General features: G+C 48.6%; 1 long non-coding RNA gene across 1 annotated transcript; it reads left to right on the top strand.

Annotated features, from left to right (window-relative positions):
* Window positions 1–9,398: 9,398 nt before the first annotated feature.
* On the top strand, window positions 9,399–20,619 carry LOC140393509 (uncharacterized). Its single transcript, XR_011935634.1, has 4 exons — window positions 9,399–9,661; window positions 11,133–11,315; window positions 14,687–14,815; window positions 20,163–20,619. It is a non-coding gene; the product is annotated as an uncharacterized lncRNA (long non-coding RNA).
* Window positions 20,620–21,381: the final 762 nt, after the last annotated feature.

Raw genomic sequence — 21,381 nt, 5'->3', positions numbered from 1 at the left:
CGGGCCGGAGAATTGCCGGGGGTGGGACCGGACCGGCGTGATTCCCGCCCCCGCCGACCGGCGCGGCGCGATTCCCGCCCCCGCCGAATCTCTGGTGGCGGAAAATTTGGGACACGGCGGGGGCGGGATTCACGCCAGCCCCCGGCGATTCTCCGACCCGGTGGAGGGTCGGAGAATCGCGCCCCAGGAGTCAAATCTGGAACTTCATTGGCCGGCACTGAATGAAGTTTTGATTTTTCAAACAATGAAAATCGTGCTGACCTGTCTTATAAAATTCCCATGATGGGCAACTTGGTGTTGGGACAAAAGGACAGAAAGCACCCTTTCATATATAAAATCATACAGCGACAGAACGGAAAGACTTAATTTTCATTGAATCTTAGAATCCCTACAGTGCAGATGGGAGGCCATTCGGCCAACCGAGTCTGCACTGACCCTCTGAAAGAACGGCCCACCCAGGCCCAATCCCTACCCTATCCCCGTAACCCCACATAGGGGAAATTTAGTAAACCAATCCACCTAACCTGCACATCTTGGACTGCGGGCGGTAACCGGAGCACCCGCAGGAAACCCACGCAGACACGGGGAGAACGTGCAGACTCCGCACAGACCTATCATTGCCCTACTTGTCTCATCCTTGTTCTTGGCTCCAACCTTGGCCTCACTCTCACTGTGCCCCCTTCCAGCCCTATTTGCATTGCTCCCCCTCCAAAGGTCATTGTTCCAGTGCCAACGATGAGTGAGCATGGTTGGGCAAACAATGGGCATTTTGTTTGAACAGGTTGTGTCCAATTGGCAACCAGAATTCAAAGGGCTTGGTGCATTCAATGGGTGCTACGTGTGTACACAATGGGAACCATGGGAAAACTCAAAGCAGACTGGTAGCATTACACAGCGGGCACCCAGAAACACTCAAACAGGGCACCATGGGCACACACAATGCAGAATGAGCTTTCTCCTCTACACAATTGGCACCATAATTATTGGCCCTCAATTGACATCATCAACATGTACAATGGCAGGTAGAGAAATACATTATGGGTACCAGTCGCTAGCTAATCAGCAAGGTGGACTAAATTGCCTCTTTCTGTGCAGGAATGTTCTAAAATTCTACGATTCTACTGGTTACTGCTGAATTTGACATTTCATTGTTATGACACCCTTGGCTAGTCAATTCCAGCGCCACTTGACCCGGAGTCGCAACACAATTAAAATTTACAAATTAATTCTCAGAAAATACCCGAAGCCATTGGTCTCTGCCTGCCCAATCACTACAGTCACCAGGGGCGAGATTCTTCCACCCCTCGCCGGGTCGGAGAATCGCCGGGGGCTGGCGTGAATCCCGCCCCCGCCGGTTGCCGAATTCTCCGGCACCGGTTGGCGGGCACCCCCCGCGATTCTCCGACACGGATGGGCCGAAGTCCCGCCGCTAAAATGCCTGTCCCGCCGGCGTAGATAAACCACCGACCTTACCGGCGGGACAAGGCGGCGCGGGTGGGCTCCGGAGTCCTTGGGGGGGGGCACGGGGAGATCTGGCCCTGGGGGGGTGCCCACACGGTGGACTGGCCTGCGATCGGGGCCCACCGATCCGCGGGCGGGCCTGTGCCGTGGGGGCACTCTTTTCCTTCCGCCTTTGCCACGGTCTCCACCATGGCGGAGGCGGAAGAGACTCCCTCCACTGCGCATGCGCGGGAATGCCGTCAGCGGCCGCTAATGCTCCCGTGCATGCGCCGCCCGGAGATGTCATTTCCGCGCCAGCTGGCGGGGCACCAAAGGCCTTTCCCGCCAGCTGGCAGGGCGGAAATTAGTCTGGCGCCGGCCTAGCCCCTTAAGGTTGGGGCTCGGCCCCCATGATGCGGAGCATTCCGCACCTTTGGGGCGGCGCGATGCCCGACTGATTTGCGCCGATTTGGCGCCAGTCGGCGGACATCGCGCTGAAACCGGAGCATTTCGTCCCAGGTTTGTAAATTTAAACACAGTTCATTTTGATTGATAACTTGAGTGAATATGCAGCAAATACAACGGGTTAACTATTATCTAATTCCTTCACTCCCCGCCCCCCGTTAACTAGCCCCACCCTCTACACACACACAAGACAGACACACACAGATGGGAAAGAGATGTGAAGAAAGATAAAAAGGATAGAAGTCTATTTTTCAGAAGGGCATCTCCCAGTGCACCTTTCATCAATCCCGGCCTTCGATTTGTGGTTTTTGCTTTCAGTCTGTAACGGTTTTCACTGCAAATTCAACAGAAACTCAAAACAGTTGGAAGGCAACATTTCTGGAAAAAGAGAGAGAGAGAAAGACAGCAGCTCACAGCTTCTCCTCTCAGTGTCCAGGATCCAATTGCCCTTCCTGGGTCCTCGGAAGACCATTCTGCATGGGTAGGACCCAATCACCGCCTGTCGCCTGGCAGAATAGAGCCTTTGGCCAATTGATTGGCCACCAGCCAAACAATTGAACCAAATCCCTCCGATCTCTCCGAGTTCTGCTGTTCAAAAGTTAAATCTCCAATAGCACAGTGCACTATTTTTCAACTTTTGAGTTCCTCATTTCCTCTGCTTGATTTAAAGGTAAATGCCCATTGAGATTAAATATCCGTGGATCAAAATGTTGACGACAAAGTAAAAGAAATGGAAAATAAGGGAAGCAACAGGAAGGGTCCTGACATCATAACATTATCAATCCAGGTTTTCAGTTTGTAAGTTTGATTTGGAAGAATGAGGTGCTCAACTGTGGTCAGGAAACAGTTGCCTATTGTAGATTCTCCACCCAAATCAAAAGGCAGGTAGCCTGAAGGATTGGTTCATCAGGCATAATTGCTGCCAGGTAATAATGTTGGATTGCTACATGACATACATGTGCACTCAGATTAGAACTGGTCAACTTAGTGTTTATCTTTCTTCCTGGGATGATAGGGTTATTGCAGTGTTCTGTACAAGAAACTCAAAAGCAAGGTGCTGCCAGTCTGAGGCACATTAAGAACAAAGAACATTATAGCACAGGAACAGGACCCTCGGCTGTCCAAGCCTGTACCGGTCATGATACCAGCCTTTGCCAAAACCCTCAGCACTTCCTTGTGCCGATTCCCTCTTCCCACACTGCCCATGTATTTGTCAAGATGCCTTTTGAACACCGTTAATGTATCTGCTTCCACAACCTCCCCTGGCAACGCGTTCCAGGCACTCACCACCCTCTGTGTAAAACAACTGTCTCGCACATCTCCTTTAAACTTGGCCCGATGGACCTTAAACCCATGCCCCCTGGTGACTCACCCCTCCACCCTGGGAAAGAATGCCTGCCCATCCACTCTATCCATGCCTCTTATAATCTTGTAGACCTCTATCAGGTCACCCCTCAACCTCCGTCTTTCTAATGAAAACAGTCCGAGTCTATTCAGCCTCTCCGCATAGCTAACACCCTCCAGACCAGGCAACATCCTGGTAAACCTCCTCTGCACCCTCTCCAAAACCTCCACATCCTTCTGGTAGTGTGGCGACCAGAATTGTGCGCAATATTCCAAGTGCTACAATAATATGGAAGAAATCAATTTTCTTTTAGCAGTCTGGGGGAGGAGAGACATCTTTACTGAAATATTGGAATGTTCAAAGCTGGAGGTGCCAACGTGTGTCTTCTTTCATTCTGTGAGTTTTTGTGAACTGCTTTTGTCTGTTGACGTATTTTCAAACCACGTGGCAGGACTGGTGATTGGGGGATGAATTAGTCTTCCTTCGGTAAGTCTACAGGAGGAGGTGTGGCCTTACACACTCCTCGCAAATTCCTAGCCTTCTCCCTCCATCCTCAAAGTCAGAATGATGGAGCAGGCAAATATTCCAGCACAGAAATAGGCCATTCGACCCAACTGATCCATGCCTATGTTTATGTTTCACTTGGGCGTCGCCGCCTTGTCTCTTCACCTTACTCTATTAGCATGACCTTCTGACCCTTTCTCCCCCCCCCCCCCCCCCAGAATGTATCTATACCAGACACCTCAATGACCGCCTTGTGGTAGCAGGTTCCACCTTCTCAACACTCTCCGGGAACAGAGCTTTCTCCTGAATTCTCTGTTGGAATTTATCAGTAACCATCTTACATTTATGGCTCCAGGTTTTGGTCTCCCCCACTAGTGGACACACCTTCTTTATGTTCACCCCATCAAGGACGTTTACAATCTTGGAGGGTGGGGTTTTCCGGGCGTGCCAGCCCACAGGATCTTCTGGTCCCATTGACAACAATGCGGCGGAGGGTGCAAACAACGGGAAACCCCATTGGCAGCAGCGGGATTGGGAGATCTCACTGCTGGCCAATGTTGGGCTGCCTCCACCATTCGCAAAGCACACCATGGCGGCAGGGGGAAGAGGGCGTGCTTGGGACGGAATGGGGGGGGGGGGGGGAATAGTTTGTTATCAGACCATCCCCCATCCTGTTCACTGAAGCATCAGCTTAGATGGTTCAATCTTCTGATTTAGAAGCAAGAATGTTACAAATAAGTCAAATCTGACATTAAAACATCCCCATATTTCGAAACTCTCTCTCTGGCACTATAAGATGGCTACTTCATAGCTTACTTTACCTTCTTTCCTATTTTTGTTTGAATTTTGTGGGTTTTTTTTTTACAGAAAACGTGGCCTTTCACTTAGGCCCTACAATAAACAGAATGCCTGGCAAATGGGCGACAGTATCTTGCAAATGAGGCATTAAACTGAAGCCCTGTCTTCACTCTCAAAGAAAGTAGGAAATGGCACTAACACAGTCTGTTATTGTTTTTTGTGGGTCTTCGATGTGGTCTGGACTTACAAATAACACTGTGTTTCCTGCCAAAGCAATATGGCCGCTCAAAATGGCTGTCCATCCCCATCTGCGCATGCGCAGGATTCCAGTGGTGTTACTGCGAGAACAACAGAAGCGGGGAAAATAAGAAGCAGTGTAGTCTAGCACTCACAGCAACCTACAATCCATTTACATTACTGGGACAGAGAGACAGAGTTTAGAATTACTGAACACCATGACTGCAGTGAAATATCCCGCAAGGAAAATATTTCACTTTCCCTTCTCCAAATTCTTCCCTTTCAACCCCCCCTGTAAAAGATCCATCACTATCAGTCCAGGATAGAAATTCACAACATCCTCTCCTCCTGCTGACAGGGACAGTGATGACCGCAAATGCGCTCTGCTGCACATTGCCCCCTATAAAGATGGCGACAGCTAATAACTGCGCATGTTGCCAGTAAACACAGCCGACAGATAATGCTGGAGGCAATGCTCTTGGTAAACCCAACGTTTTATTAAACACTATACTATTTACAATACAGTCTACCACAAGGCTCTACATAGAACTATCTCTCTCCATGTTTTGTTGTCTTGTGAGCTTACATCACTGATGATGTAGACTGTGGCTGAAAATCTCTGGTCCTTGGAATTCTCTTTTCCCGTTGGCACTGCCCCCCTCGTCCATGGAGTTTCCCAATGGCATGGGGTGGCTTCAATGGGAAAACCCATTGACAAGCAGCAGGAGAAGAGAATCCGGCCACCAGCAAACAGCATGCCACCAAGAAACACACGGCTGGGGGACTGGAGAACCCAGCTCTATATAGTTACTAATTTAACATGAATTCTTTCTACTGCACACAGTTGTCAAAACAATGGAAGAAGAGGTCAAACAGGGGAACTGAATGGGGTCTGATATGTGGTGTCCCACAGAACCCACAAAAAGACAGACAGACCTTGGACCCAGGTAGGTTTTCATAGCATCAGCTTTAATGTGAGGAAAACAAGTTGGGTTAAAGAGAAAGGTTGTTCGAAGTAAGTTTGGTTGATAGGGAAGATGACGATTGGTGGAACATTGTTCTGGTAAAACACAGTGGGGACTGGCAATGGTGGAGCGATGACATGGTAAAGCGATGCTTGATGCTGGAGGGTGAGAAACCTTCAAATTGGTCAAGCGTATCTCAAGAATTGTGGTTTAATTGTGTAAAAATTGGACAAGGGAGTAAAATCTAGGGCAGAGTGTCCCCAGAGGCTTCGGGACCCTAACATTGGGGCCTAATGGTGGTCCCAGGCCCACACTTGCTGGGAGCCAAACCATTGGAGCGCTTTCTCTTGAGGCGGCCTCGGCCCCGCATGTCTGATTAAGGGTCTGTGGGTAGGCTGCTGGCCTAATCACAGGTCTGGCAGCTCTAGAACTTCAGCAGTCCCAGCAGAAGAGTTAAGCACTGCTGGGGTAGGCGCTGGGGGGGGCAAGGGCATCTCAACATGGAGACGCAAAATGTTTTTGAGGGGGGGATGGTGGCAGGCCCCTTGATTTGGTGGGATAAACCTTTCCAGTTCGATTGTTGGGGCCACAGCGGGCGCCTCTCAGCCCATGCCCTCTTTGAGGATGGACACTCTGGCATGGATGGGCCCCAGAACAGCTGCAAGAAGGCTGCCCCAGTGGAACTGGAGGCCTCCCCCGGAGTGCGGGGATGCTATATCACTGGAAAAATTAATCTAAGCAAGGCCGTAACTATTTAAATTGTCTCCCCCCACTATGTGCGGAATGCTGACATCCACTTCCCGGGGAAACATGCCTGGAGGTTTTCCTATTGGCCTATTCCCTTAAATTCCTGTCAATTCCTACCCCCCCCCCCCCCCCAACATCACCCATCTTCCCTTTCCCACCTTCACTTCTGCCACCAGAGGGCAGGTAAAGTTCAACCCATTGGATTAAGAGGCTGAAACTCAGGGAGGAGATTGGGATGGAGTGGTGAGGGTTCATGGAACCACGAGCTAGGAGGAAGAGTAGTGAAGAGCTCTGCCAGAGATCAATAACAGTCTGGAAAACTATTGTTTGGCCTTTGCTGGGAGGAGTTTATAACCCAACAGAAAATAGGAGCAATCAGATGGTATCCATTCTCAGTTTGTACTTTCAGTGCTTCCTGTTTTACATTTAGGGTTCCACTAGTTTACCTGTTGCTAAATTGCTTCTATTTAGTGAGCTTATCTCAATATCTTGCCCGTGGTTTCTCAGGACTCTTCGAACAGCTACTCTGCTTTTGCCGCCTGGATTTGTGACCCACCAGCTTCAGCCTTTCGACGTCGCTCTCCCAACGAGACCTTCCCACAATCACCCCCTTCATTTTACCATTCTACCTCTCTGTTCCACCTCCCTGTCCTTGTGCTTTGGTTTCACTGTCCTCTTTGTCGAGCCCTCTGAAATGCTTCCCTCCATTCGGGGTGTGGTGTTCTTTGTGCTTCTAATCTTAGGATGGTTGGCGTAGTGTTCACAAAGGCCATAAACAGCTTTTATATTCAACAAAGCTAAAGATTTATTTACACTACTTAATTGGATTTGACACTTACTCCTGGATAATAAACAGTTAATAAGAAACGTACAATCTACACTCATCTACGACTAATCTCTACGCTAATAGATTAACTGTGATCTGCTCTCTCTTACACTATCTATTTTTAAAATAAATTTAGTGTACTCAATTCACTTTTTTCCAATTAAGGGGCAATTTAGCGTGTTCAATCCACCTATCCTGCACATCTTTGGGTTGTGGGGGCGAAACCCAATCAAACACAGGGAGAATGTCCAAACTCCAAACGGACAATGACCCAGAGCCGGGATCGAACCTGGGACCTCGGCGCCTTGAGGCAGCAGGGCTAACCCACTGCGCCATCATTCTGCCCTCTCTTACACTATCGTTCCTACAGTCTGTCTTCTGGTTTTCTCCTCAACCTCTCACCCACAAGGCTTAGTATTGATGTTTTATATAGTTCTATATCTAGCTCCCTCTCGTGATTGATTTGGACATAACATTAACCCTTACAGTTCTGTACATTTATCATAATGTCACACGGGGGGGGACAGTAAAATTGCAGATTGTTGCTGCCAAGGTCCCAGGCTCTTTCAGATCTGTACTGAATTAGCTAGCCTCAGCAGAGGGTGCAGTAACATTGCTAATATTGGCCTCTGGACACCAGTTACAAGGAAAGGGTGGGGAGCGGAAAATCAAGTGGGAAGAGGAAGCTTTGCTGAGGTATGGACTGATACCTCATGTGCTGGAAATCTGAAAGAAAAACAGAAAGTGCTGGAAATACTCAGCTCATCTCCACGGCATCTCCGGAGAGAGAACTCGGATCAACGGAAGGGGGTTTACGGCCTTCTTGTGACAGGTTTTCCCGTGACGGATGCAGCGAGACATTGGCTGCTGTTGGGATCTTCCCAGTCCTGCTGAAAGCTGCAGTGTTTTGCATGGCTCTCTTGCCCCACCGCCAGGGAACCCGCTGCAAGGGGCGCCAGGCGGGGGGGACCAACGTCGGTGATGCCGACTGCAAAATCCCACCCAACCTTCTGCGTCCAATCTGACCTTTCCTCAGGACTGCTGACTTCTTCCGACGAAGGACCCGAAACATTAGTCCCGTTTCTCTGCCCACAGTGATGTGTTGGGTGTTCTGGATCACAAACAGGTCACCAACAGTGGAAGTGGTGCAACTCTATTTTATTATAAGGTTAACTATATTAACATACTTGAACTGTGGGTAAATGCAATACCAGCTTTAACTATTGACCCTTGCCTAGTCCTAACCAGGTGATGCACTCAGCACATGGTGAATGTCTGTGTTGCAGTCTGTGAGCTTTGTGCTCCTAGCTAGCTGCTACTAGAATGAGCAGGAACTCTCCTGTCCCCTGTCTTTATAGTGCGTGTGCTCTCACTGGTGATTGGCTGCGATGTTGTGTATGCTGATTGGGCCCACTGCCTGTCCATCAGTGTGTGTGCGTGTGTGTCAGCACCATAATATACTGGTGTATATTATGACACACAGATGCTGTGGAGATCTGTTGATTCGTCCCAGCTTTTATTTAAAAATTCATTGGGCACAGTTTTGGGAAGGTGGAGCCCTTTGATAGGCGTTTGGTTATTTAGGGATTTAACAGGATTCGGGATCGCTTGGGCAAGTGGAATTGAGGTGGAAGATCAGCCATGGTCATACTGAATGGCGCAGAGCGGGCTTGAAGGCTGAGTGACCCTTGCACTGGCTCCTTATTCTTGCATTCTTATTTATGAGCTGCTATGTTCCACCGGAGGAGCAAGTAATATTTTGCTCTTATTTTGAATTTTAAAACGCCATCAGTGGAATCTCAGAATTCTCGAGCAATGCTTTGGTTTTTTTTTTCCGGGAGAATGTCCGGTTTCTCCGTTGATACAGATAATCAGGCACTGCCAAGTGATTTCTGCAGACACAGCCAATCAACTGGACTGATGGAGTGGGGGGTGGGGGGAGGACTGAATTTCTGCACCCTCCCACCCTCAACCTGGAGCTATGACAGGTCTGACTCAAAGCTGCTCAATTCAATGAAACTCACAAACTGGAGCTTGTGCAGTGACGTGGGTGGCTAATTGTATAAAAGGGGCTGGAGGGAAGTTGGAGTGAATTTCAAATGCAGCAACCCAGGCACTCAGCATGGACCCTGCGTGAAACAGAAAGCGAGAGAGACAGCCAGTGTGCCTGTCCAAAGCAGGGACCCTTTAGCTCGATCAGAGGAAAAGGGTCTCTGTGCTCAGCAATCTTACCCACACCAGCGACCCATCTGTGATAGCACACCCCGACGCAAGAGGTTGAGAGCTCTCGCAGATTCTTCGAGAAAGCTGACCGTTCCAACAGCCCAACTCTCGGTACGTATTTCCGATTTGCATCGTTTTCTCAATATAAACTTGTCTTTTTCATCTTGTTGATGGGGGCACTTACCCCAGCTCAGATTTACCCCACCCTGAAGTAATGCCTCGTGTTTAACCTCGGTAGGGAAGGTAGTTTTCTTTTGAAGATTTCTGATTTTCCAGTACTATTTACAGAAGTGATTACTCCAGAAATTTCAATCATTAACTGCACAAAAGCGTTTAACATGAGCAGAGGATGAAATAAATCGTCGGATGCTCTGAATCAACTTAATAGACGCCCTCCTTTTGCCAGCGGCTGAGTAAAATTTGTTACTCTTTTCCGAGCACTGTAAAAGGACAAAATGATCGGGTACAAGGGAATGGATGCTCTTACTGGTATAATCTTCTTTCTCTCCTTTGATTCTTACAACCCTTCCTTGGACATGGCATTCCGCCTCAACCTTTTTTGGCTTTGTTGCAGAGGTTAGAAAGGTGACATTTTATTTAGAATATTGTTGAAATTCCAGCACAGTGCCTCCTCTGTAAAATTAGAGGAATTAACCTAACTAGCAACAACATTAACAAATGCATGTTAAACTCAAGTGCGTCTGTTCTACCTTGTGTTAAGGTACTAATCATGCTAGGGTCCTTTATTTTATATTACCGGCGGCACGGTAGCACAGTGGTTAGCACTGTTACTAAACAGCGCCAGGGTCGCGGGTTCGATTCCTGCTTGGGTCACTGTCTGTGCGGAGTCTGCATGTCCCCCCCCCCCCCCCCCGTGTCTGCATGGGTTTCCTCCGGGTGCTCCAGTTTCCTCCCGCATGTCCCGAAAGACGTGCTTGTTAGATGAATTTGACATTCTGAATTCCCCCTCTGTGTACCTGAACAGGTGCCGGAATGTGGCGACGAGGGGATTTTCACAGTAACTTCACTGCTATTGTAATGCAAGCCTACTTGTGACTATAATAAAAAAAGATTATTATTATTTTACAGGATCATCCACTGTGACCTGGACTTCACAGTGCTGGGATACTGGTTATCCATAATATGGACCTTTAAATCTTTCCCACCATGCACAGTACCAGATTTCCTCTTGTTCACCAAGTTCACCAAGCCCCCCACCCCACACCCGCAGCTCTGGTAGCATCCCCCACCCCCCATGCTCTCACAGCTCTGGTATCATCACCTTATCCCTGCCCGTACCCCTGTGGCAGGCCACCTCTTAATTTTCTCCACGAGATTTGGCCACCTGGAGTCACACAGAACGGCAGGTCAATTCCGCATTTGTTTGTCCACAGTTTACTAACTCGAGCCAGCGTAACGGTTGGGCGGCTGCAATTAGGCCGATGTCCCTGGAGTCAGGGGAGCACCGACATCAGCCAAGTCTCTTTCTCCCTCTCCTTTGTTTAGGGACGATGGCTGGGAGGAACGCATGGATGAGAAGAGGAATTAGGTTGAGTTTGTGATGCTTTTCATGTTTTTACAGTCTGTGAAACGGCACCCCTGAAAGAGCCCTTCATTAAAGAAATAGAGGAAGTGTTGGTGTGACGAGGTGGAATACAAACAAGTGGAAGGTTTCAACAGTGACAAATGATGGTCACTATCTAGAAGTAATTCTTGAATATCAGTTCACCAACGTTGAGACCTTCTTTTGAAGATTGTTCTCCAGGTAATTCCTGTACTGTGTTGTACCAGTAAATTTAATACCTCCAGAATTCCTTCATTAAAGGAATGGCCAATAATTCATAGAATCATGCAATCACTACAGTGCTGGAGGGGGCCACTACCCCCCCCCCCCCCAACAATCCCCGTAAGCCCACCTAACCTTCCGGACACTAAGGGGCAATTTAGCATGGCCAATCCACCTAACCTGCACATCTTTGGACTGTGGGAGGAAACCGGAGCACCCGGAGGAAACCCACGTAGTCACTGGGAGAATGTGCAGACTCCGCACAGACAGTTCCCAAGATTGGAATTGAACTCGGGTCCCTGGTGCTGTGAGTCAGCCGTGCTAACCACTGCGCCTCCCTCTCAATTCAGTTATTTGAATATTTTCAGCAAAGCAAAATCGATCAGGAGCGGTTTATTTTTAAAGCAAAGGTACTTGGGCAAACGCAAGATTATTCATACAAAGGTAAATAGGGGTCTGTAATATGGGCTTGGACTAACTGAGAGGCAGACTAGGTTTGAGGGGCCGAATGGTCAACGCCTGTCCTGATTGCTCCTCTGATAAGAAAGTCCCGTTTGTTGCAAGCAAAAACGTACGCCCATGTGAATTCACACACATTCACACGCGTGCTGCAAAACTGACAAAGCCAAAATAGTTTGAGGAGGAATGTCGTGTACGAGAAAACGCTATTGGAAGCAATGGGGGTGGGGGCGTGGGGGGGGGGGGGGGGGGGGAGGGGCGGGTGGAGGGGGAGGAAGGCAGTAAATATACTAGCATCCACTCCCTGGTAACTGACTATTTTGCAAAGTGTTTGCTGCATTGCTTTGACCAGAGTGACAAATCCTTTACAAATGCTGGCAAAAGCAGACCATATGTAAAGTTGATTCAGAGAAGTTGATGATGTCATGCTGGAATGACTGTCCTGTCGATGATAATAAAGAAGCAACTCGAATCTGGCTCTTTGTTTTCTCTATCACCACCTATCCTCTCTTTATTTTGCTAATTATAGTTTAATCATTGCTCCTGTGAAGTTTCACTTCACTGTTGCAAAGCTCTATAGACATCATTCTATACGTGTTATCTCCCCCCCACCCACCCCCACCCCCACCCCCGCCACCCCCAACCCCACGCTCAGTGAGTCATCCCTGCTCAGTGAATCATGTCATAAATCTTTTCCACCAGCTCAGAACTGTGGGACTCCCCAGTTAATCCATAGGCCAACAATTTACAGGCTTCTTACTGGCCCATAATCATTTCACTCACTTGTCTCTTCGTCACGGTAGCATGGTGGTTAGCACAATTGCTTCACAGGTCCAGTGTCCCAGGTTCGATTCCCGGCTTGGGTCACTGTCTGTGCGGAGTCTGCACGTTCTCCCCGTGTGTGTGTGTGGGTTTCCTCCGGGTGCTCCGGTTTCCTCCCACAGTCCAAAGATGTGCAGGTTAGGTGGATTGGCCATGTTAAATTTGCCCTTAGTGTCCAAAATTGCCCTTAGTGTTGGGTGGCGTTACTGGGTTATGGGGATAGGGTGGAGGTGTGGGCTTGGGTAGGGTGCTCTTTCAAAGAGCCGGTGCAGACTCGATGGGCCGAATGGCCTCCTTCTGCACTGTAAATTCTATGATTCTGATTCTATTTTCAGTCTTGTCCTACACTCTGGACCTTGGCTCTTCACTGCCTTTCTCAACAAAGGAAATGGCGCAGGCGCCGACTTGCCTTGCGTCACTCCATCATAACAGAAACATCGGGGCGGCAAACTCACGACACAAGGCGACCACCACAGCCGACCCCGCGCAAATGATTCTTTGTAAAAATGTCTACTTAAAACCGGTGCGTTGCATTCCCATCCCTGGTCGTCGGAGAATAAAGGCTGCGTGGTTGGAGAATGACCTTTACAAGTAGTGTAGCTCAGTCAGTGCCCTTGCATCATTTAGGAACTGTCTCAGTTAAATGTCAAATGCCTTTCATCATTTGCATGAGGAGCTGGTGTTTTTTTTTTTAATTTTAGAGTACCCAATTCATTTCTTTCCAATTAAGGGGCAATTTAGCGTGGCCAATCCACCTACCCTGCACATCTTTGGGTTGTGGGGGTGAAACCCACGCAGACACGGGGAGAATGTGTAAACTCCACACGGACAGTGACCCAGAGCTGGGATCGAACCTGGGACCTCGGCGCCGTGAGGCTGCAGGGCTAACCCACTGCACCACCCTGCTGCCCCGAGGAACTGGTGTTTACTGCAGTCACCAACAGTACGAGGAACAGGATGAACGTTATTTGAAGTTTACCAACTTAATCCGGATGTTTTAGCTGTTTAATCAGCTCATCGTTAAGTTCTGGAAGAGATGGGAGGCATAAAGCATTGGGGAGTGGGGGTAGTGGGGGGGGGGGGCTGTGTGGGGGGCACAGTGCCTCTTTCTGGAAGATTGGGACCGGAGTACCTTGTTTGCTGACCAGTCGAAAAGGCTTATGCAAGTCAGCTAGCTTCTTGGTCAGCACCAGGGGTGAAAAGTTGGCAGGAATGTTGTCTGGGCTATACGTCTGATTGCCACCCTCTTCCATCTGAAGGAGGCTGTGTGATGGTGAATGGGTCCTTGTACTAAAAAAATGGAAATAGCTGTTTGTTAAGGAAAAGGTCTATCTCGCCATCACCTCTCACAGTTTGTCCCTGCTTGTCCGCCGGCTGAAGCAGCAGCGATTTCCTCCAACTAAACAATGGGGAGTCAACCTCTTTGCAGAGTTCTCCCCAACGGAGCTCCTATTCCTGAGCCACTTGACAACTGAGGCAGAGCAAAACCCGCTCACCACCATATTTGTCCCTGAGATGAGTATCTGACCACTTATTCGCTCCATTGCCAAGCTTGCCGAGTGTCCATCCTACCCCCGCTTCAGCCCATTCTGATCAGACTCTGATCCACACTTTTGTTATTTGTGGGGATTGGAAATAAAAATGCAAGATTATTGAATCCAAGATATTCTCGGTGGGGGGCACTGCACGGGTCAGATTCTTCATAATGTGATCATTTCAAATCTCGCCACCAGACTGCATGAAGCAAGCAGTAATCAAGCAGTAATCATGGCTAGGTATATTTGTTTAAGATCTCTGTCGATAAATCTGTGCGGGTTTGGAGTGAGTTGCCTTTTATGTTGCTCAGAGAACAAAGGGCAGAAACCCTGCTGATCAACACTTTCATCCACTACCACCCACTCACTTCCACGAGACGCACTCCAGAAATGAATCAAGTCAAAGTTTCGGATTGCAGACGCACAGATTCGCAAACCCAGTGAACTCCATCTCCCTACAAATCAAGTGCTGAATTATTGAATGAAGGTAATAATTCCCTTGAAGCAATGACCAACACTCACTTTCTCTTGCAGTTTGCCAGTGTTCTACCACGATCCCCAGGATGAGGACACTCCTGCTATTCCTGCCCATCCTCTTCTTTGACGGACAACTAGGAAGCCCCTTGGACAGGGATGTGACAATCCACAGTCCACAGTTTGCAGGTACGGTTAATACTGCGCGAGATTTTGTGCTGCAAATTTATTTTTCTTCTTTGCCGAGCAGAAGTGAGACTGAATCTCTGAGTGAGTAAGGGCCTCGAAATACCATTCCGTCAAACCCAACGATGCAGCCAACAACCGGAAAACGGGTGCCCAAAGCAGCTGCCTGTTTGAATCTGTCAGCATCTCTTATTAAGCAGATCAGGACTTCGGAAGCCGGCTGTCTTTTTAGCTCTGGACCGGTTGGATGGTGGGCCACGCAATCAGTTCCACAGTCAAAGGAATTGACGAATCATTGGGGTCGCGCAGCCACATCACCACCAAGTAGCTGGTGTGCTTCATCATGCGCCCACCCAGAAATTGAAACAGGTGACAATGTTTCCATGCTAATACAATACATAAGAACATAAGAACTAGGAACAGAAGTAGGCCATCTGGCCCCTCGAGCCTGCTCCGCCATTTAATGAGATCATGGCTGATCTTTGTGGACTCAGCTCCACTCTCCGGCCCGTACACCATATCCCCGAATCCCTTTATTCTTTAGAAAGGTATCTATCTTTTTCTTAAAGACGTTTAAAGAAGGAGCCTCAACTGCTTCACTGGGCAAGGAATTCCAGAGATTCACAACCCTTTGGGTGAAGAAGTTCCTCCTACACTCCGTCCTAAATCTACCTCCCCTTATTTTGAGGCTATGCCCCCTAGTTCTGCTTTCCCCGACCAGTGGAAACAACCTGCCCGCATCTATCCTATCAATTCCCTTCATAATTTTATCTGTCTCAATAAGATCCCCCCGCATCCTTCTGAACTCCAATGAGTACAGTCCCAGTGTACTCAACCTCTCGTCATAATCTAATCCCCTCAACTCTGGGATCAACCTAGTGAATCTCCTCTGCACTCCCTCCAGTGCCAATATGTCCTTTCTCAGGTAAGGAGACCAAAACTGAACACAATACTCCAGATGCGGCCTCACCAACACCCTATACAATTGCAGCATAACCTCCCTAGTCTTGAACTCCATCCCTCTAGCAATGAAAGACAAAACTCGATTAGCCTTCTTAATCACCTGTTGCACCTGCACACCAACTTTTTGCGACTCGTGCACCAGCACACCCAGGTCCCTCTGCACAGCAGCATGTTTCAACATCTTACCGTTTAAATAATAATCCATTCTGCTGTTATTCCTCCCAAAATGAATAGCCTCACACTTGGCAATATTGAATTCCATCTGCCAGACCCTAGCCCATTCACCTAACCTATCCAAATCCTTCTGCAGGCACATACGGGGTGGCCGGGTGGTTAGCATTGCTGTCTCACGGTGCCAAGGACCCGGGTTAGATCTTGGCCCAGGGTCACTGTCCGTGTGGAGTTTGCGCAATATCCCTGTGTCTGCATGGGTCTCAACCCAAGGGTATGCAGGCTAGGTGGATTGACCACACTAAATTGCCCCTTAATTGGGAAAAAAAACAGGTACCTATATGTGTTTTGTATGCATGCATTGATGAATACACTTCTGTGCTAGTACAGATGCATATACTTTTATAGATGTGTGTGGGTATGATTGAATCACTCGCTACTTTTTTCTTAAAGGCTCAAGTGTCAATCTCTCTCCCTCCCTTTTTCTCACACATTCTCCCTCCATCTTACATCTGTTTTTGACTTCAGGAACATATCAGAGTTAGTGAGCTGTGATTGGAGAGCCATGGACTATGCAGCACAGGTTGACTGGCTCCTGGACAGCTTTCCTGGCATTTGATGATTGCGCTGTTAACACTGTCATTGATCCTGGTCTACATCTTACATTCCAACGATGACTGATTGCTGAAATAAATTCCCTTTGAGGATTGACGGTCAGGCAATACAGTCAAATGTTGCTTTGAAAAATCATGAGATTCATTCTTCTTATCAAGATTTGAAATCTAATAAGCGATTGTAGTCACTTCGGACAGAGGATTGAATTCTCCGCCTCGCGACGCTGGCAGTGAGAATTGCGACGGGGTGGAGGTTAGCGCGCAATGGAAAAATCGCGATTTTCTCCCAGAGCCGATTCTGTCGCCATGCTCCAGTCCCTGACGGCATTATCGAAGTCTGCGGCCCGCGCTGATGGACAAATGTAAAACCGTCATTTGCATGGATTTACATATCATTAGCAGGTTGGGCACTTCATGCTCCGCGATGCCCCGGCACTCTCAGGCGGAAGACAAGCAGCCGCAAATTGGTGCAAGTTTTTAGAGGTGGGGCTTGGGCACTATGGCTGTTGAGGGGGAACGAGAAGGTAAGAGAACTCTCAAATACTCTCCAAAAGTGTCAGGCTTGCTGGGGTGGTGGCTACCTGGGCCGGGAGGGGCAGCAGGGAGCGACTTAGTGCCAAGACCGTGGATTCGGGGTGTCCCCCTCGAGATCGGGGTGGACTGGCTCAGACCGCCATTGCTGCAGTATATGCCATCTGCTTGGCTGCAATGAGAGTGTATGGGGAGTGAAACGCTTGGAAGCAGCTCCAGCCTGTCAGGATCTTCAGCGCTAATTCCGGCCCCAACGAATCAGACGGCAGCGGGAATGGACATTTTTCTCAATTTACATGGGTAGAGTGCTAGCCCATATGTACTTCCCGAATCGCTGAATGAATCCAATAGCAACGCGAATTGCACGCTATTCAGCTCCGACATAAACAGTGGGCCCGATTCTCCGATTTCGAGGCTATGTCCGGAGGATTCGTGGCTTTTTACGTGGGAAAAAATGGCACTGCCCCCTCGCCTATCCTCCGACCGGTGAGGGGCTAGCAGCCCCGCCATGTAAAACGCCCGGCCTCTACAAAATAAACAGCCGGATGATTGCCGGGTCCGTGACACGCATGGGAAATGGCGATGACCTGCAGCGGTCGCGCTGTACAACATGGCGCTGACCGTGCGCGGACCCGACCTGCCAGATAGTGCCCCCCTGGACACCCCCTCGCCACCCCCTGGCCACCCCCCACCAGTCCCCCCATACTGCACGGCTCCCCCACGACTGTGGCGACGCTGGACACAGTCCGCAGCCGCCACGCAGGGTTCCGGCACGGCTGGGACCGTCGTGAACTCGGCCCATTGGGGGGGCGGAGTATCGGGCCTTCAGGTGACCCCCTGTGGCTGTTCAACAGCGTGCGGTGCGTGCTGCGGTGATTGTGCTTCGGAGGGGGTGGAGCCTGCACAAGCTGCGTAAAACAACGGCGCCCCTAATTCCGTCATAAAAGTGAATTCTCCGCCCAATCGGCGAATACAAAATCGGAATCGGGAAACGGAGAATCCTGCCCACCATACTCCCAAATGGAGAATCCCAGCCAGAATCAATGAGAAGAATGAAATTAGTTTGAATAACATGGTTGACTAAAGAGGCATTTGTAAAATACAGTTTAAATTAGGCTCTTTAAAGTCTATTAAGTTTCTTGGTTTATTGCACGAATTAACTCTTACCCATTGGTATTCATTTCACACAAGGAGCCCATTCAGCCCATCCCGTCTGTGCCAGTTTTTTATTAACGCAATTCAAAATGAATACCTGCTATCCCTCCATAGCCCTGTTTTTCCTCTGTTTGGGGTATTTGTCCCATTTTCCCTCTAGTAAAGAATTCCATGATCTGGAACCTTTTGTGTAAAGAAATTTTGTCTAATTTCTCAGCTCGCCTTCTGTGACTATTTTAACTTGACGCCTCCTTCGTCATCAAATGGACGGACTTGCATTTCGACAGCCCCTTTCACAATCTCGGGGCATCCCAATGTGCTTTACATTTGAAGCGTAGTCACTGAGGGAAGGCTGACAGCCAATTTTGCACACAGCAATATCCCACAAACTGCAGTGAGATAAATCACCGGATTTCTTATTGATGTTGGCTGAGGGATAAATTTTAGCTCGTACACCAAAGAGATCTTCCATACTCTGCTTCAAAATAGAGCAATGGGATCATTCAAGCCCAACTTGAGAGGGTAGACGGAGCTCGGTTTAATCTCATCTGAATGATTGCACCTCCAACAGAGCTATACTCCCTCGATACTGCATTCGGAGTGTTAGTCTACATTGTGTACTCGAGTCTCTGGAGTGGGACCATGAACCCATGATCTTCTGATGCAAATGTATGCACTGTCAATCATGCATGTCCTGCAATTATATACTGATGCCCATACCTTCATAGAAGGGTCTGGATATGACTGAGTCACTCATTACTCTTTCTCAAATGCTCAAGCGCCAGTCTCTCTCTCTCTCACTCTCTCGTAAACTATCTCGCTCCATCTTAAACATCTGTACCTGACTTCTGATACACATCTACGTTGGTGGGCCACGAGTGGAGATCCAAAGATGTACGGAACACAGGTGGAGCAACCCTGAGCCCACTCTGGCAATTGGGGGGAACAATCTTCTCCTATTCGTTCTATAAAAGCCGTTCACAAAGCCTCTAAATAGCCAATTACAAAGTTACGCACGAGACGTGTAATGAAACGTAGATTGCATTTGTACAGTTCCTTTTGAATTTGGTCTTTGCAGCCTAGATTGGGGGGGGGGGGGGAGGGGTGGGCTGTGGTGTTAAGGTCTCTTCAGAGATAACAAAGTGTGAATTTTCCTGATGTTGCCAACTAGATGGGCTGGTTTAGCTCATTGGGCTAGACAGCTGGTTTGTAATGCAGAACAAGGCCAGCAGCGCGGGTTCAATTCCCGTAACAGCTTACCCGAACAGGCGCCGGAATGTGGCGACTAGGGGCTTTTCACAGTAACTTCATACTTGTGACAATAAAAGATTATTATTATTAAATAGGCAAATAGCCAATAGTGGGCAGCATGGTAGTATAGTGGTTAGCACTATGGCTTCATACTGCCAGGGTCCCAGGTTCGATTCCCAGCTTGGGTCACTGTCTGTGTGGAATCTGCACGTTCTCCTTGTGTCTGCGTGGGTTTCCTCCGGGTGCTCCGGTTTCCTCCCACAAGTCCCGAAAGATGTGCTGTTAGGTAATTTGGACATTCTGAATTCTCCCTCTGTGTACCCGAACGGGCGCTGGAATGTGGCGACTAGGGGCTTTTCACAGCGACATCATTGCAGTGTTAATGTAAGATTATTATTTTAGCCTTTTTTGTTCAGAGTCACTTTCAGACATAGCTTCAGCTATTTAAAAAAGTCATTGAGCAGTTTTTAGAAATTAACCATGACTGCACATATATATATATAATATAGATACTTTATAAAAATATAGGGTGTGAGGTCCTAGCCCCCTGACAGCACGGTAAACTTGGTGTTATTTGGACAACCTAATCTGTGATAAATGTGAGGACTGAATCTGTTTGAATGGGATTTATTTCACCCTGTGCCACGCCTTTGTGTTTTTCATAGTTGGCCTCTCTGATCACGTGAACTCTGAAGAACTCCACAGGTCAGCAGGTTTTCCCTGTTCCGTTCGACCTTGGAACCTGAACGGGATACAGAATCCCAAGAACCCTCTTTACAACCTCCTCACAAAGCAACAGGCCCTCAGCCGAGAGCTGTGCAAAATGGAAGCCATCCTGCGGCAGCTCCACTCACGGCCAGTTAGGTTAGGACTGGCGAAGAGGGAGAAAGATGCCTCCTCGTACAACTGGAATTCTTTCGGATTAAGATATGGGAAGAGGCTGGCGGGCGACAAGAAGAAATGAGAGAGACGTTTGTTGATATTACTCTGTGGGCCCTGGTCAACTACAATATTTCTTATCTGAGATCCTTTCTCCTTTGTTGTTTACTGGCATCAGAAAGCATGCTACTTATTTCTTCTGTATCCTACAGTATCAAACTTGATATAAAATATTAAATCAGAGCTTACCTTACGAGTGAATTTGTCAATAGAAATAAATTCCTGTACACTAAAATCCCCCACCACAAAGGAATGTGTGACGACCAATAGCCCCTCCCCAAATGGAGGTGCATTAGAGTTTTCATAGAATTTCATAATTGCTTCACAGCTCCAGGGTCCCAGGTTTGATTCCGGCTTGGGTCACTGTCTGTGCGGAGTCTGCACATCCTCCCCGTGTGTACGTGGGTTTCCTCCGGGTGCTCCGGTTTCCTCCCACAGTCCAAAGATGTGCAAGTTAGGTGGATTGGCCGTGATAAATTGCCCTTAGTGTCCAAAATTGCCCTTAGTGTTGGGTGGGGTTGCTGGGTCGTGGGGATAGGGTGGAGGTGTTGACCTTGGGTAGGGTGCTCTTTCCAAGAGCCGGTGCAGACTCGATGGGCCGAATGGCCTCCTTCTGCACTGTAAATTCTATGATAAAAACGTCTCTATGATGCAGCCATTCTTCGGCTGTTTTCGACGCGGGAGTTGGGATTTTCACCCGGCGCGGCAGCTAGCCCCTCACCGGTCCCGGAATCGGTGAGGGTTCGTCGCCGATTATGGCATCGTAAAACGCCCACGACTTCTCTGTTTCGGCCGGCACTTAGCCGCTGGAATGGAGAATCCAGCCCCTGATTTATCACTTGCTACATTTCAGAAAGAATGACTTACATTCATCTAGCGCCGTTCCCAACTTTGGGTCGTCCCAAAGCACTTCACAGTGAATGAAGTATTGCTGAAATGCAGCCG

This window comes from Scyliorhinus torazame, chromosome 17, assembly GCF_047496885.1.
Source record: "Scyliorhinus torazame isolate Kashiwa2021f chromosome 17, sScyTor2.1, whole genome shotgun sequence".
Classification (NCBI taxonomy): domain Eukaryota; kingdom Metazoa; phylum Chordata; class Chondrichthyes; order Carcharhiniformes; family Scyliorhinidae; genus Scyliorhinus; species Scyliorhinus torazame.
This window is presented reverse-complemented; position numbering and strand designations above follow the sequence as displayed.